Source organism: Scleropages formosus, chromosome 20 (genome assembly GCF_900964775.1).
Source record: "Scleropages formosus chromosome 20, fSclFor1.1, whole genome shotgun sequence".
Taxonomy (NCBI): Eukaryota; Metazoa; Chordata; class Actinopteri; order Osteoglossiformes; family Osteoglossidae; genus Scleropages; species Scleropages formosus.
In genome coordinates this window covers 12,664,933-12,683,101 of record NC_041825.1, presented here as the reverse complement: position 1 = coordinate 12,683,101, position 18,169 = coordinate 12,664,933, and the positions used below count along the sequence as shown (strand labels likewise).

The 18,169-nt window shown below is 45.3% G+C and overlaps 1 protein-coding gene across 1 annotated transcript in view; it reads left to right on the top strand.

Annotated features, from left to right (window-relative positions):
• The first annotated feature begins 544 nt into the window (after positions 1-544).
• Positions 545-18,169, top strand: part of LOC108939847 (transcription factor 20-like) — a 29,098-nt gene continuing 11,473 nt past the window's right edge. The window contains 1 exon segment of the mRNA XM_029246980.1: positions 545-654. The gene's annotated coding sequence lies outside the window, so the exon portion shown is untranslated.

Here is an 18,169-nt window from a genome sequence, read left to right as displayed (position 1 = left end):
TTCCTTCACACTCTCTCTCCCCCAGTCTCTTTCTCTCTCTCTCTCTCTCACTCTCTCTCCCCCGGTCTCTTTCTCTTTCTCTCTCTCTCTCTCTCTCTCTCTCTCTCTCTCTCTCTCTCTCTCTCGCTCTCTTTCTTTTGCCACCCACTCATGAGAGCAGAGAGAGAACTGAACACAGTCAGGAACGTTAGACACAGGATTCTTCCTTTTTGTGTCTGCCGGTAGAAACAGCTGGAGCAGGTATCCACTCCCCCACCCGCAAGCACTCCCGACACAGCTCGATCCTTCTATTTTCCCTGGCCCCCCAGAGCATCGCGCTGTCACACCCCCTGTCCGTGACACGCACACACACGGTGACTTGCTCACCCCGCTCTGCCCACTAGGTACGCCGGCAGAAGCAGCCCCCTCAGCTAATTCCATTATACATTCCGTCTGGAAGCTATAGGACTGCCTCCTAATTGCTTCTGTATCCCCCCGAGCCCCCCCAACCACCCACCCTCCACCCCCACTGAACATGGCAGCAAATGGAGAGAGGAAGGAGAGCTAGAGCGAGCGAGGTGGCCGCTGACAGGGAATACTGGTGCCATTTTCACCTTGCAGGAGGCTCCATTGCTGCTTGCCTGTGCAGAGGACGGAGGCCAGCTGATACTGCAGGTACGCACGCTTCATTTTCTTCATCTGCCGCTAACGGAGGAAGGTGAAACGCACGCGTGAGTCAGCCACAACAACTGGAGTCTGGGGGACTCTACTGAACGGGGCTCCTCTCCATGTTCCTGTAAGTGTGAGCTCTGCGAACAGCGTGCTGGCAAATGTAATAGGCGTAAAATGATTGTTGCCGTGAGTGATGTTTAACGTGAGCATGACTTGCCTGCGTGATTTTCCTGCCGATGTGAGAAAGCGATGCTTGTAGAATTCACCTTGTTTTGTCCAAACTGAGCTTTCAAAAACAACACGAGGAGGTAGGAGTTATTTCTATGAAATGTCATTGTGTTCCGGGCAAAAAGGGCCTTCTTGACCCATTTCACTTAGAAGCAGAAACTTCTGAGACCAAGATGTACTTCATCAGGGCTCTGACGTTTTTATGTCGCTCTAAATGCATGTATCAGGACATAATCTAATTCCTTGAAGGTAAGGTGTCCTTGTCTGCTCATTAGAAGGTATGGAGTTGCATTTCCATAAAAAAGTGACTTTGAAAGCTACGACGGCTGAGGGATACCGAATGCTGCACTGAGACTGCAGTGTCATACTTGACTGAAATTGAATCTGTGGACAGCCTCGGTCCGACTGAGAATCCAATGAGACGGAGAGTCGCTGGGCAGGAGAGAGGGGAACGGAGTGCTTTATGTCTGCAATGACATTTAATTAGCATTTAGGAGAACAACAGAAAATACTGCAAATGGCCATCATTACCAAATACACAAGATTAGATTCGATTTAAGTTGAAGTGCTTTTGTTTTCTGCTGCTTGGAAGAAATCAAAACAAAACAAACAGCACACTTCCCAACTGATCCTGCACTGTTCCCTGAATGCTCATTACGTGGGACTAAGCCTAGCTTCACCCCTACTGACAGAAGTTCATTTCTGGTTCTCCAGGGAGATCTTTAATATTTTCCTGAGCAATTAAACTGAGCTCAAGCTGACATTCAGCTAAGGAAATGAATCGAGGGGTAGTGCACAAGGCACAGCGATTCAGCAGAAGGGCAGGCGCTCAGCTGGGATTGGTATACAGATCTCCTGATTCAAAACACTGGTAAGAGACACGGAATGTCTTAGCTCTGTGAGATCTCCTCATCTCCCTGCCTGCTGGACTTCGGGGCACTAAGACAACCAGGCAAGGAGCAAAACAGACACAGAGTGGTCTAAAAAGAGCCTGAGAGCTCAGGGGAAAAAGACTCCTTAATCATTTATTTATCTCCAGCGGCCACGCACCTGCTGATAATGCTCGGAGGACATGGTCAGCCTTAATTGAACAGAGCGAGTCCCCTGGTACGAGGTTTGTCATGCAGCCTCGAAAGCCTGTCTGACCCATTAAACATGCAGGAGCGGCCTCTCCACCATCACATTCACTTCAACTTCTCAGGCACACATCCTGGCGAAAGGTTATTATTAAACGAGCCTGTTTCGGAGCAGTGGGCCCCAAACATAAAAAAAAATATTGCTACCACATATCAAAGGCCCAAGTGAGCCTGCAGTGGCAAGATAGCAGTTCAAAACATTAATGCATTCCCTTCTTTTTAATATTTATTTTGTCCCTGTTCAAATAGCAATAGATATAAAGGTGTGATAGTGCACCTCAGAGATGTGCCGTGCCTGTGTACTGTCCTTTTCCTCCTAGATCGGAAAACATCAACATGACCTGCGATAAAGCAAGCAGTGTGAATTCTTTGCCTCCCAGGAAAGTGGTGCGCTTAAATTACAGTCGTTTCTGTGTGACATCTCAGAACCCCTCCGAGTCATTACAGCCGGCGCTTTATCCAAACAATAAGCAATTTCCGAGGACATACAGTGCTCTTTTCTCACCTTAAGTATTTTCAGTTTTGTTTTGTTTCTCAGTTTTAATCACATCTAGATGAACGACCTTTTATAAATAATGTTTTTTTTTTTTCATTTTTTATGTCAAACTGAGTTAAAAGTATGCTGTTCTTTTAGTTATGTCAGTGTGTAATATTTTCACATTATAATCACACTGCAGAATTCAGATTTAATTTAAATTTATCTTTGTTTTAAGACATTTTTTTCATCTTTGAACTGGTGCAATTCTTACAGGTTTGTTATAAAATATAGTGAAACGGATTGAGTATATGCTATAAATCAGCTTATCAGTTATAACTGTAATTCCAATTATTACGATAAATATAACATATAATGATAAAGCTCTTTTTGCAATGAAGTCATTCACTAATGACTGTCAAAATTACATTTCACTTCAGAACAAAGAGGTGATACAGTTCACTTTCAAGACGTAACAAAAAGGAAAGCTGTTCCACATGGGTTACAGACCTTCTTTGCCAACAGCGAATGTAAATAAAGATTCTGCAGTCATGCTGAATACAAAGTGAACTCCTACTTTCCTGCTTTGCTCCTGTGGGAAATGCCTTCACCCACATTATGTGTACATCCCACAGAATTCATGGAAACTGAACAGTTATAACAATAAAATTCAACATTCAAATAAAAGTTTACAAACATCACCACTTTCATTAGTTCTGCATAAGAAATCCTAAAAGTAGTGTTCCTAAAAAGTATTCCATTGGGAGATTCACACGCAGACCAAAAGTTTTGAACTGGATAAAAAGAGCCTTACACAAAATTCATTTTCAAAGCTACATTAAGACTTTTCTTCAAAATAAAAAAATTATCAATTTTTAAAATTATTCAGAAAATATACTTTCAATGATTAATGCTTCAAAAGGCATTTTTAGAAGCCATAGATCATCTAAAGCGGTGGCTTTATCATCTGATTCAAATTATAAAATTTTTATCTGACAGATAGCCAAGCTACTTTAGGGAGCAATGAAAGAAATACAGATCTCCAGTCACCATTTATTTTCTATAAAAAAAATCTTTTGCTCCTTTAATACTTTTTTGAGCTGATGAGGATGCATTGTACCTCAGTGGGTTCGGCCAAGCTAATTTCTGAATGTATCTGCATAGATCTCACTTGAACAAAACTCAAACCACACAGTAGCGTTTCAGAGGCACAGGACTCAAAAATGTACTGTATTCCACTGCACTTGAGCCCAAAGCTGATTCCTTAGCTCACCACATTTGATGTAAACAGCAGAAAAGCTGTGGCGTAGTGTCGCACCATGTCCAGCCATAGCGGGAAGGGTGCCAAGAAACCCTTCATTCTAGAAGCGTCAGCCTTTCGGGTGGAGTGAAAACATTGCAATTCAAAGAGGGTCATGACAGTCTGACCCTCAGGCCATCCGAGGGTGTCTAGGAGGGAATATTTTTCTCACTTACCTGTCGCATCCTGGGGAGGATTAGTCATACACTAAGGTGGAAGAAAAGGAGAATTACTTTTTCCTTTTTCACTGCTTGTGCTTACTTCGTACGCCTATTACAGAGAAGGTGTTGCAAGATCATGGCAAGATCTGTGCACACATCTGTCCTGCATGTCTCATCAAATATAAATACAGGGCATCTACATATATATACACACACACACACACACGCACACACACACGCACGCACACATACACACACACGATGTGGACATGTGTCACTGACTCGTCCAACAAATTCAGAAGTGTCTAGATGTTAACGCTGAACATTTGCCCTATGTGAGTATTTCTCATAAATTTGTATACCAAACATCTATTTCCACTAAATCATCTAGGGGCTATTTTTTGTGTTTGAAAGCGTATATGCGTTTTATGAGACACGCTGGATACAGGGTTGCTCCTCAGTGTTCTGCTAAAGTGACTTCAGTTGTCTAGCATGTTCTGAGTGACCTTATTTGACGATTCTTACCGTGGATTTAAGTGAACATAATTTGTATCGTGCGTGCAGGAGAAACTGGTCAGGGTATCTCAGCTGTGTAACTGTCAGATTGTCAAGTCTGTGACAGGGAGCAGTGTCATCTGTGTGTGAAGAACAATCACAGTACCTTTAGAAGCCCATACCCTTTTGTGGACCATTGAGTCTGAACTCCAGAATTGAATAAATTAGGGTTCTGAAAAGTTTTAAATGATGCCCTTGCTGAACGCAACGTATGTGTAAATGGTAATGTATGTCTTTTATTTTTGCACTGAAACTGTGTGAAGGTATTTCACCAAGTGCTAACTGCGATGAGAAAGGTAATGAGAAAGGGTGAAACTTGAACAGAGGGAATGTCTGAATTTGGTGCACAGGTGAAGAGAGGTCAATGGAGGCTCTGCAGTCTGTAGCACAGTCACAGCTCCTGCACAGAGGTCAAAAGCCAGGTGGAATATGGATAGAAGATGAAAGTCTGTGGAAGTTGCCCCCCCCCCATCAGCAGAAACACACAGACACGAAACAAAGGCACCGCCATGCCAGACATGGGCAATGCACCAGTCAGAGTGGGTTTGCAAGCCTGTCAGCTTTGAGCCACACTAGGCCATGTTCTCAGTGGATGCTGCTGACACACTGTAATAGCTTTGGACAAATCATTTTTCCGATGGGATTCTTACAAAGGCGACTCAAACCCTTCTGCCATTTTGAGTCCCAGTTTGACCAAAACTAACAAGTCATACGGAATATTTGAATAAAAAATAAGCAAATGTGCATATGTGATTGTAAAAACCTGGTGCTGACAGATGGGTAACAGCCTGCATCTAAAAACATGTATACATGCTTTTGAAATAGTGTGATCCACATAGTGCATAATGTATAGAACACACCAATTCATCATTCATCAGAGTCAAATGAAGTTCGGAGTATGGAGCGATCTGATGATGATTAGAATAAAGACATCTGGCTTTCCTGAAGGATAATGGGACAATGTTCATGTCACTGAAACGAAGCAATATTTCAGTTGCTGGAATAACAGCAATTAGTCTGCATTTCATTACTGGATTTTAATTAATAACTATGGAGATTAATTTAAGGATCTCGTGACATCAGTTTCAAACCATATTGTTTGCTGTCAGCGATGTCACACAATATCAGTCTCATCTTCTTAGTGCAGGCCCCACAAACTTACTTTTAGCAGTATAACTAATCCAAATTTGGAGGCGGTGTCTTAAAGGGTTTGAGGTAAAACTTTTAAGGAGATCTGACAATTGTGATTAATAATATTTCCTTCTGCTCAGTGCTAATCCCAGATGAGATCTGATTTCATTAGCAATGAAAATGGAATTACAGGGAATCAGTCTGAAAGAGGCGATTATTACTGTTCGCCAATGCATTCTGATCTCACACATTGATCGCCGGTCACTTTAGACGCTTCTGCTGAGAGCACGCAGAGTGTAGACGTACACACGTACACACACACGCATCAAAGGTTAAGGTAGCGGGGCATAAAGGAACGGCAGTTTGAGGTGGTGGGGGGGCGTGGTGGCACGGCAGGTTCAGCTGGTTCGGCCGGTTGCCGCCCTGCTTGGGATGCCCAGGGGTTCGAGCCCTGCTTGGGATGCCCGGCGACAGACTGGCATCCCGCCCTGGGTGCGTCCCCCCCAGCCCCGTGCCCCACGCCGCCAGGCGAGGCTCCGGCTCACCGCGACCCCGCTCCGGACAAGTGGTTGCTGACGATGGATGGATGGACGTTTGAGGTGTTCATAAAGGGAAAGAGGGGGCAAGGTGACCGAAGAAGGGCAAGGTGACCGACCGTGGAAAGCAGGAATTATTTTGCTCTCTATTCATGTCGCCTAGTATTGAGATCACTACAGTTAAACAGGCCACGTAGTCTTAAATAGTACGTGCAAAGGTACCTGCGTAATTTTTAAAACTCTACAGGTTATGCCCTGCCTCACACCACCTGGTGGGATCCAGACCACTGTGACCCTGCTCTGGACAAGAGGCTATTCATACTGAACCTGTATTGTAAAAGCACATATCTGCACTTCCGAGAAAGATTATACTGTATGCCCATGTATTAATGTTAAAAACATGACTGCAAATTCTATCTTGAAGGTACGTTCAAGTGGAAGGTATACCAGGCGTATGCAGAGGGTACTAGTCTCAGCAGAAATGCTAGCAAATATCTGCCTGCTTCAGCCTATAGCGGTGGAAATGAAATATTACGAGTTGGTCTTAAGGTACAGTAAGGACATGCGCCCACGGAGGGCGATAAACAGTGATAAACAACGCTACGAAAAAATCTCCCCCTCCGCACCACCGCGAACGAACCCCCCCAGACGTTAAAAAAATGTGGCGCTCCTATCAACACCTTTAACTGAAGCGCAAATGAAAAGCGGGTACTGTGCGAGTGTGTGTGTGAGTGTGACGGAGGGGGTACGTTTTGTGTGCGCGCGCCTCGCCTTCCGCGCGGGCTACGATTTGTAGCACCGCCGCCGCCTCTCTGAGGCATTTTCAGAAAACAGCTCGGCTGCTGCATGTGCTGCTAGCCGCTTTGCTGTGTTTAATGGGAAAGGACAGCGGTCAGGGCTGAGTGGATGTGCACCGCGGGGTGAACGGGTTAGCGTGACGTGAGTGCAGCATTCTCCACGGCAGAAAAACAGCAGGCGCACAGCCCCCCCCCCCCACACAACCCCAACCCCAACCCCAACCCCCACCTCTTCGGGGTCCCACAGCTCATCCTGCTTGTCCCCGCACACGGACCGCCTGTCCTACTCACTTCCCCTCTCGACGCGTTCCTCTGCGTCGCTCCCTCGCTCTCCTACATTCTCTCCTCCTCCTCTCGCCCCCTCTCCGAATAATTTATGCGAGACACGTACGTATGTCACCCCCCCCCCGTGCTTCGCTGCTGAGGCGGCGCAGCATCTTTTCGCTGCCTCTCCTTTTCGCACGTGACGTGATGAGAGAGAATATATCTCTGACCACTGTCTGAAAGTCACCGCTGACACCAGAACGGCGGTTCTTGCTGCGCTTCAGGGGTCGGTGTTGTGTTATTGCCCTTATTTCAAGATGCCATGGTGCGCAGGTAGTGCGGTATACAGCACGCCTCGCAAAGCAGCGGCGGAAAAGCCTCTGGGCGTGTTCATTCTGTCCTTCCCCATCCCGCAGCCAGCTGTGCCTTTCGGCTATTCCTGCCCCGCGCCGCCACCCCCCGTTTCCTCATCGCTGATTTGCACAGACAGGACAGAGCGTTGCCCCTCCCGCCGCAGTCCGCAGCAGCCGCTGTGCCTCCCTGTCCTCCTGCCACCTGTCATTCCGATCGCGCTCGAGCTCCACTGCTCCTTTTCTCCATCGGGCGAAGCCTTTCCACGCATGGGCCTCCTTCTGCCCTGTTAGTTACACTGCGGCGCTCCCGTCTCACATCCCTGGCTCCTCTCTTTCGGGCCCAGGAGGGACAGGCTTTCGATGCAGCCACCCAGCTATCGTTCCAGTTTACTTGAATAAAAATTATGTGTCATAATTGCCTTGGCATGGTTGTAAACTTGCATCGTAAAAGCTTCTTTATTCCTTAAGGAAGAGCGCGAAAGCGGACACGCGGCGCAGTAACTCTGGATGAAGTACTGCTGAACGTTTAGAAGGCTTAGTGAAAGGGCCGTTAGGACCAGGGACGTGTCGGAGCTGTGCGCACATCCGCACGATGCCACTTTGTCTTTCAGCAACGTGTTGCTGCTATTCCTGAGGGGTGACCACCACCTGAGCGGCTACAAGTATTTGCTCATCAAACTGGGTACCTGCCTTACATCACTTCCATTTATTTAAACGAATTAACTTGTCCTTTCCGCTAAAGTGCAACGGATGAACACAAACAAACGGAAGTTAGAGTCAGAGCGTGTTAGATCCACTATGACATCATTTTGCTTTTATACATGATGACCTCATGCTGCCAGGCTCCAGCCTGTATCTCATTTCTACCACAGTAGGCCCAGTTTATTAAATCACTTGCTTTTTGTTTTGCCATTTCACAGCAACACTGGCACCCTTGGCGAAGGGGAGATAATAATGAGGTCATCGAAGGCACTCCCAAAGGCTGTCCCATCCCCGCTCTGCCATGGCTGCACCCGTGTGCCGCTGTGCCGCTGCACTGTGCGTTCGTAGCTCCATGTCTCATGGAAGGCAAGGTGGCCCAGTTCGCCTTTATACCTCCTCGCACTCATAATGGTAGCACACAACCATCTCAATTCATATTTCGTCTGCAGGACTCCAGATTTATTGGATCGTTTGTGCTACAGATTACAAACAATTCTGGTAGTGAATCTGATAATGTATCACGAGAAGGATTAGACTACTGATTATTGATTATTACTGGTTATTAGTAGCTTCAAAGGGTGAAAATTTGGTATTGAGAGACGTTCCTTTCTAACATGAACTACGTTTAATTTGAGCTTTAACTTATTGGATCGTTAACATGTTTCTGCACGAAGTGTGGTTTACATTCAGAGCTGCGCACGAAGACAACCCATCAGGTGCCTTGATGAAAGAGAAAGTGCTTATTTTTTTATTTTTCTCAAAGACCCATATGCTGGTTCCCATCGAACAAAAGTTAGTTAATTAAATGCACGGAATAAAAAGCTGTCAGGCAGAACGTCTCCGCTGAACTTTGCCCAAGCAGAGAGGCGCATGCAGGTGTGACCGTAACGGTTGCATCAACATCACACCAGGAAGGAGGTCAATAAAATCACTTCTGGTTCAATTTTCTAGAGCAGCACTGCAGGGCTAGGAGGAATGGTGCAAGTCTGACCGTGAGTTCTCCTCTTACGTATGTTAGAGTGTGTGTGTGTGTGTGTGTGTGTGTGTGTGTGTGTGTGTGTGTGTGTGTGTGTGTGTGTGTTTGTGAGAGAGAGAGAGAGAGAGTGTATTTGAGGACTAAAAGGAAAATAACATCTGAAATGCTGCAATGACTGCAGACTGAATTAAAGGTAATATGCCATCCCATGAAGAGAGTATTGCCGATAAACACCAGAGATCATAAATTAGACCCCTCCCTCCACCACCCCCAGAACCTACATCTCCGCCCCCCAACCCCCACCCCCCACAAACTGGGGCATGAGGATGTAGTGCAGGTCAATAAAAGCAGTTCCCCTGGAATACCTAATTACAGTAAATTGCACTGGTCTTCAAAGCACATTTTATATCCCTGCCAAGGTGAACCTGGGTTATTGCCGTTCCCCTGATTCTTCTGCCTAAGAGGCTGCTGGTTGGTGGCTGGTAGATTAATGATTTGCTTTCTGTCAGCCCTTTTCCATTTTCTTGCTCCCAGTGTGTACATAACAGATACGCACGGACTGGGGAGATGGAGCTACATGCACTGCCATACTGTCACTATAACTTCAGCGCTTGAAGGGATCTGACCACATTGTCTTCTTCACTCTGCCTCTTAGCGTACTGACTCATTTTGTGTTTTCATCTGCTGTTATACCATTCTCTCTATTATTGTAAGTAATGGTAACATGTTAGCTGTCTAACACATATGTAAGAGGCTGCTAATTGAAAGGAAACTAAGAAATGGGAAAATTCTGCACAGGTAGCTAGATTTGCAGCCTGTATCCTCTGCTACACATCACAAATGAAAGAAAATTATTTGAAGGGGGAAAAATTGTATTCCACGATAATACGGTCAAAAAATAAGAGCAATAAAAATAATACATATCCCAAACACAATTCTTCACAATGCTAGACATTTTCGAGCAATTTTAATATTTCCATAAAAACGGTACTTTTGCTAATGCTTATGCGTCCAGGCACACCCATGTATCAATAAAGGATGACTTTCCCTTTCAGAAGAAGTGACATTTTTGGCCTTGAAAACCTGTTATTGTATTGCCTCTAGGACAGGCTGCCTAAATGAGCTCTGGTAACCATGGTTACCTCCCTGGAGATGCAAGCACACTTGTTTATCTCTGGCCAGTGTACACGCTCGAGCCGCTCTGTCTGCACGCCGAAACAGATGTGAGATCCCTGTTGGAGCCATTATTGATCCAGCGTCGGAGTCATCTTTTCCGCAGCCTCCAAGAGATGTGGCTTGAAATGTCAGCCCCGTTCAAACCGCACCTGCCCTAATAAAACGCAAATAAAAGAGGAACAGATGAACAAACCAATGGCTAGTGGCCATTTTGACAGGACCATGAATAATTGGGCAGACATTACTTGGGAATACCTGAGAGGTTACCAGCAGCGATCGCCCTCCTAAAAATAGCGCCTGTTTCATGCCCAGTTGTCCCACTGGACCCAGCAGGCCTGTTCTCTGCAGTCTCTTTCCATACCGTTGGCCTATTTCACCAGTGCTCTGTGCCGCATTCATAATAAGACTCCTTTATCGTTGTCTCCCCCGCTACGCTTCAAACTGCCTGGCAACCGACCTGGAACACCGCTGTGCATGCCCTCCAAGAACAAAGAAACATCTTACCGTCAGGTGTCACTAATATCGCCTTCCTGTCAGACATGAAACTGCAAAAATACCTCCATAATTCGGTTCTTCTGTGCGCTTCCACCCATTTCAGCCCATCATGGCTGTCATTTGTGAAATGACACTAATGCCGTGGTGCACGCGTGAATTCCATTCACTGCGCCTCACTCAGATTGCTCCATACCTACACCACGAGTAATAAATAACTTGGCCCAGCAACTGGCTCTAATATGCATACAAATTGGGAAAGGGGGTGATGCTGAGTGTCTCTTAGCAGGGGGTCTATTAGTTATTCCCAGGACCCGCACTGCGGAGGTTGGGGGGCGGCTTTCACCATCAACCACAAAAATTCTCTCCTTTGTTATGTGCACTCCCCCCGTCTGCTATCTATAGAGCGAAGCAGCTAATTGTGCGTGCCTTGGCGCGGCAAATGAGAAATGGTTTGCCTGTAATGCGGCCCACTAATAAATGCTGGCTGGAGGTGAGAAGGAATCAATGGGCTTGCGGCGCGTGTAGCTTCCAACCAGCACCGCACTAAAGGCGCCCTTGAGTGACTGATGGCGCTCTCGTCGTCCCACGCTGCCAACAGACAGCCAGCGGCACCGGAGGAGGTGCGAGTGTTGGCGGGCAGGGCCATTAGTCCCAATGTGCTGCCGTCGTTAGGCCGAGCCGGAAGGTCACGCAAGGGGAAATAAACAAGATGGACGCTTAGTTGCCGCCGCAAAGGGAGTCCGTTTTTCACCGTGCCCGAGACCCTTCGCAGAAATAAATAACGCGCGAACGTGTCTCCGCGTTGCGGTGCGCTCGCGACGCCGCGCAGCGGCGTGTCGGCGGTTTCGGCTCGGCGCAGAGCGCGGCGTAACGGAGGAGCGAGACCCGTGCCTGTACGTGCGAGGGAGAGCAAGTGTGCCGAAGCGGGGGAGGGCAGCTGTTTTTCTTGGAGGTATTGTGGCACACCTAGCAGGGGGGATACTGTGTTCCCGAGTGTGAGAGCTGAGAGACTGTAATGAGCAGACATATGTGGGAGGAGTAGCCATGGCAGCAGGAGCAGCTGCTCAGGAAGAGGAAAGATTAACACTTTGTCCGACTACGGCCACTCCCACTCCTGCTGCCCGCGGCCACTCCTGCTTACTCTCGCCGTGCGGCCACTCCCACTTTCATTGTCCGCAACCACTTGCGCTCGCCGTGACCGTTTCGCCACCCCCCCCCCCCCGCTTGCTTGCTCCGTCTGCAGCTACACCCGCTTGCTCTAGCTTTAGCCACTTCCTCTCGGACGGAGGGGAGAGCAAAACCTGCAGTTCACTAGTTTCCCACAAGCAGAAAAGGCCTTTTCCTTTCATCAGTGTGAAACCAGTTTATTTTCATATATATGCAGATGAGAGCGCCTGTGAAATGGTCCAGGGAGAGAAAAAATCCTGCTCTGCCTCCCAGGTACTAGCTAGTGAAATTCGTGCGGCTGGCTGGCAGAGCCTACGTGTGACTGAGGGCCCAATGAAAACCCCGACTGCAGATTGGTGATAATCGGTTCAAGCTCACTTTGCAGGTGAGCGTTGCCACTCATCTCGGTCGCTGCCGTTTTCTTCTCCCTCCCCTTCTGTCCTTTCATTCCTCCTGTTGCCGCGCCGCGCGCTCCGTGCCACATCCAGAGATAGCGAGCAGCTGACGCAGCCCCGAGGCCCCGAGCCCCGCTGTCTCCGCACGGCTGTTCATGCGCTCCGCTCAGGGAATTCGCAGCCGCGGCCGCATAATACGTTTTCACACTTTAACAAGATGCGCTCCTTTGAATTGCGTTTCAAACACGTTCCGATGCTTCGCGTGGTCTGAAGAGAGACATCCTGTAATGTTTTGGATCCGTTTTTTTTTTTTTCCGTTTTGTGCAGACCAAACCGGTTTCGGCGTCATTAAGTCGGCGTATAAGCACGTTTTATTGCGGATTTATAAAATGAGATTTTTAAATAACTATTGACAGCTGCGGTTAGTGGATTCACGCCTGCGTTTCATCGTAGCAAAATGTCATTATGGGACATTTTTATTGTTGACATCACAGATGTGTTTCCATGATAATGCTTTAATATCAAAAAACTTTGCGTTATAAGAGCCGGTGGTTTAAATGCAGACATTTTGCATGATTAAGATTCAACTGAATGAAAGCTAAATATGGCAAAAAGACTATCTAATGCAGCTACCTATTAGCTCCTTTGCTGAAATAGGTCCATGCCTGTGATGCGTCCTTGTCCAAAATAAACCCAACAATCTCAAAAAATACATGAAATTACTAAAATAAGAGCTGTACCATTTTGTACTCATTATCTGTTCTGATGCTGAAAGTAATTGTATTCATATTGTATACTTGATCCAAATATGGTTTCATTTTCTTCACTTTTCTACGATACACTTGTCATTATAGGAGAAGGAGAAGAGCAGAGTAGCATGAGAGGAGCAAGTTCAGCTGGATTCTTAGGATATGAATCGTTTCTGTGAGGTTTTTGTGGTGCATCGAGAACAAATGTGTTTGGTTTATTTTTACCAGTTTTCGTTGCTGAGTTCACTCGTATTCACTGCGGTATAAACACGATCATTATGAAAAGATTCAATGATGTCATAGATTTGATTGAAAGAACTTGGTAGGTATCAGCCATATATCCTTGATAGATGTATTTCAATGGCACTTGTTATTGTAACTGTGAGAGCAATTATTTGAATTCAGATGCAATTCTAGGATAACCTGTATACTGAGGGGAACACAAGAGAAGAACTGTGAACTTACACTGAAGTGGGTGAAGTGACTCAATATTTATCTTACATGTACCGCTATGGCATTTCACATAGGTCCACTGCTACCCCCTCCTAAGACATCATTGTTTGTTGGAGAACATTCCCTTTATTCTGCAAAGTCGCTCCACACAACAGCATTTCTTTGACCTTTTTCAGGACTAGTTTAAGTATGGCAGCAGCATATTACCTGTACTGTACGGGTAATTTGAGCTATAGAGGAGATTAAAGTTGAATTAAGAAACGAAAGCCATTTAATTGAGAAACCAGAGTCAATTAGGGCTTTGCCTAATAAAACACAGGTTTGCCATTTACATAGGATGTGCTCAATATGAGCGAGAGTGGGAGTGGGATTCAGGTCCTCCGTTCATCAGCAATGAACACAATCCTCTATAAACCATGTCGGCTTTACTGTGTTCCACTCATTTACAGTTGTGAGAAAAAGTTTGTGAGACCTTTGTAATTATCTGGATTTCTGCACGAATGGCTCCTAAAATGTGAATTGATTGCCATAATAATAAATAAAGACTCTTATTTAACAAACAACACACACTATTTTACATTTCTATGTCTTTATTGAACAAATGATTTAAACAGTTATTGTGTGATTGACAGAAAAAGTATGTGAACCTCTAGGATAATGACATTTTCAAAAGGGAATAGCTGGAGTCAGGTATTCCAATCAGTTCAGCCGATGGTTTGACCTGCCCTGCTGTTTAAAAAAAAAAAAAAAAAAAAAAACACATCCAGTTTTGGACTTTATTCAATATTTTGACTGAGATGAGTATCATATCACATTTTCAGAGCCGATCATGCAGAAATCCAGATAATTCCAAAGGTTCACTAAATGTTTCTCATGACTCTATGCATTCCGATCTCAGGGCCTTATTTTCCAGACCTGGTCAGACCACTGCCTACCGACTAAGGAGAGGTATCGAGATAAAACTGTGCCATGTGCCAATTGTGGGTTGTTGTGCTGAGCCTCGTATAATTAGACAGAACGTGTGTGTCCCATCCCATCAGAGTAACTGCAACAGCATCAGTCATCAGTGCAGGCACCAAAAGTATTGTAGTGCTTGACAATAAGACAATAAGAGAGAAGTGCAAAGCGACATACTGTACAGAATATTTGGAATTAATAGGACTGCAGGTTTGTAACCCCCTCAAGCCCCCCCCCACCAGCAATGTAGTAACACTGCCATCTGTAGGTTTACACTGGTCACTACATTACAGGTACTATTCGGTTAACACTAACTTAGTACGCGCCATTAAGGTATAAAAATTTCTGTGTTAAAGCCACCATGCAAGACCCTTATATTTTACACCAGTGTACCAGAGGCAGCGAAACTGAAACATTTGTGACAGCAGCTTAAAAAAAAAGTTACATGAAGTTCACCATATCTGCAGCCACATTCACAAAAGCTGATGTTACACTGCGTCGTGGCGCTTCTCGCTTTTCTCAGCAGCACATATTGCAAAAATTGCACCCATACGAAGTGTGGTATGGTTACAGTCATGCTACCAGCGGTTGCATGCAGTTTTAAATACTGCAGTGTTGTCATGGCAGCTTGGAGGGATGAGAGGTGCCACACAGGAAGGGAAGAGGGAAGGATCGATGCTGACAGAGAATAATTAAAAGAGGAAGATGAAGGATTGGGGGAGAGCGAGAGAGAGGCAGTGATTGGTCTGCATTGCCTAATTAGGGAAAGAGAGGCGACGAGGCAATGAGCAGGAACAAAACACAGTATGCCTCACAGCAAGGAATAAACAGCCTCGTGCTTATGAACGCACAAAGGTGTGTTGCGTGCGCAGGCAACAACGTTACAATCACAATGTGCCGCAAATGAGGAACATCTCAGCAACGGCAGAAGGAGCGGAGCGGAGGTCCTGCAGCAGTGGTATTCACATAAAAGCCCGAATTCCCTTTGCTTCGCTCAGGCGTAGGACTGAAAGCCTCCGCCTTCGCCAGCACTTTCATTTTGTAATGGAAAACTGTCCCGACAAAACGGTTACCCAACAAAACAACTGGGCTGTAGAAACATCAGTCAGTGTAAAGAGGTGGAACATTTTTGGCCGCGTATCGGTCCTCTAAGATAGAGCACAAAATGTGTGCGCATGCTCTTTTAAACAATTATATGATGTCCAAAGTGGTTCATCTTGACCAGCTTGTACTGGATACACAGTCCACCCGGACATGGTGGAAAGTAACAAACTAACTGCATTTCACACTCATACGTCTGCATCTAAGTCTCTCTTTCTGCTAATGTAATGCACACGTTGTATTTCCTCTGAGATGTACGTCACTTTGGAGAAAAGCGTCTGCTAAATGAATAAATGTAAATGTAAATATAGGAAGAATATCCTGACTAGTAGAATGCAGTATGTCGCAGGTATCAATGTTTTTCTATTCCATGCCAAACTCGCACATGAGATAGAAACTGGGTTTAAATCAAGAGATCCATTTCTGTATTTCTTCCACTTCGATATTCAGAAGTAAAGGACAATTATTTTAGTATAGGCAGAATTTAAAACATCCTGTGGAACATAGTGGTTAAGGTCCTTGCAAAAGATTATTGAAATATGATCCAAAGAGGACTTATTAAAGAACTCTTGACCAGGGGACATAACACTGAATGGCTCTGGTAAGCCTATCAGTCTATATATATGGGTAAAGTTCTTACTAACTAACTTATTTTTATTGGACTGATATTGTAAATTTAAAAAGAAAAAACATTGCTTTCAACTGCCAAGTGTTTTCAGGCAATCTATAAAAGTACTTGTTTAAACCAAGGAATGTTGTCTTTTATTTCAAAACCTAATCTTCCCTAGCGATTCAGTGTGAGGTAAGGACTGATGTCGCTGAGGATGGACAACAGCATTCAGAAGTCGTTATTTTGTCTGTAACGCATTACAGCGTTTTGGTGCTGCGCAAGCAGAAATTTGAGCTCACTCTCACTGAATGAGTTCTAAATCATGTTGACGATAGAGGGAAGCTTTACGAAATATTCAATGCTAAAATGAAACAAGACGTAATGACACAACATCTTTCTGTGGGGTGTTTCAAGGCGGAGTCCTAGATTTTCAGTGAGGTGGTTACCGCATATATTTATAAAAAATGCAGGCTAATTAATTGCAGAATGAAGAGATCAAAGGGTGGAGAAAACTTGTCAAAACAGGAATGGTGAGCTGCTGACTTACAGAAAGTGCAATTTTTCAGGCAGTGAGAGAAGCCATGGGATGAGGACAAGTAGAAGGTGAGCTGTAAGCCCCTACACAGTAACTGTAACCTCTAGAAGGAGGCTGTTGTGCATACCTGTCACAAGCATTTACTGTACCACGTAACTGGTTCAGGAAAGGCATCTGCGCTGGTTTAGGAGCAGGAAATGTGGAGGGAACCGTGAATCCTTCAGGACCAAATAAACACGAAAAGCATCCATTACGATCACAAAGTTAGAAACTTCGAAGTTGGGTCTTACAGTTCTTCAGTTGAATGGAGGACAGCAAATAGTCAAAAGTTCAAAATCTAGCCTCGTACCGTATTTATTTTTGGAGAACCTTCTACATTGAATCAGCCAAGGCACCTAAATAAGGCTTCGGGTTCGCTAAGTCTTTAGTACACAGCAAAGAATGTGGACTAAATGCCGACAAGGCCTAGGAAGGGTCTGCTGTTTGTACCCAAAGACATTTGATCGTCATGCAGTGTCTTTTTCGTGATGCATTCCCAATATAGCTGCGACTGTTATACAAGCTACGCTTTCTAGAGGAACAGCCTGACCCACTCTAAGCCTTAAAATGTGTTTGCTACCGTCTAAGACTCACAAATCCTCTTTATCTGGTAATAAATATATAATTAAGCATATACTTATACTATATACGGTTCAACTATAAAATAAAGAGCGCGAAAAACAATCATGTTTCACATGACCAGAATTTAGCATCAATTTTTTGTGTGTGTGTGTGTGTGTGTGTGTGTGTGTGTTTTTTTTTTAAGCAACAACATACTAATGCACTTCATCATACAGTAAGCCATAGACTTTGAAAACTTCACAACTACAAATGAATGCGATGCCTCATAATAATATATAAGCTCCAAGGGTATTAGGGGCTAGTCTCTTCTATTGGTTGACCGGCCCACAGGAGACTAGCAGCTTATTGCATTAGCTCTCTTGTTTCTGTTACAGCGGACTGAATGCTGGCATGAGCTTTGCTCAGAAGCGCTGACGTTTTTTTCAGCTCTCAGTGGAGACTCTGTTCTGTACTCTTCAGTGCCTTCCTGCCGGTCTGCATTACACTGCAGATTGAAATGTCATGCCTCGGTTCAGACCATTCAGGTCAGACTGTCTGCGTCACTCTCCCCATCCCTCTCTCCGTCTCACTCTCCTTCTGCATGAGAGCACCCTTGCGGGGAGTATAAGCCAACCCCAGCTCAGTGAAACGTTCAGCCCAAAGGCA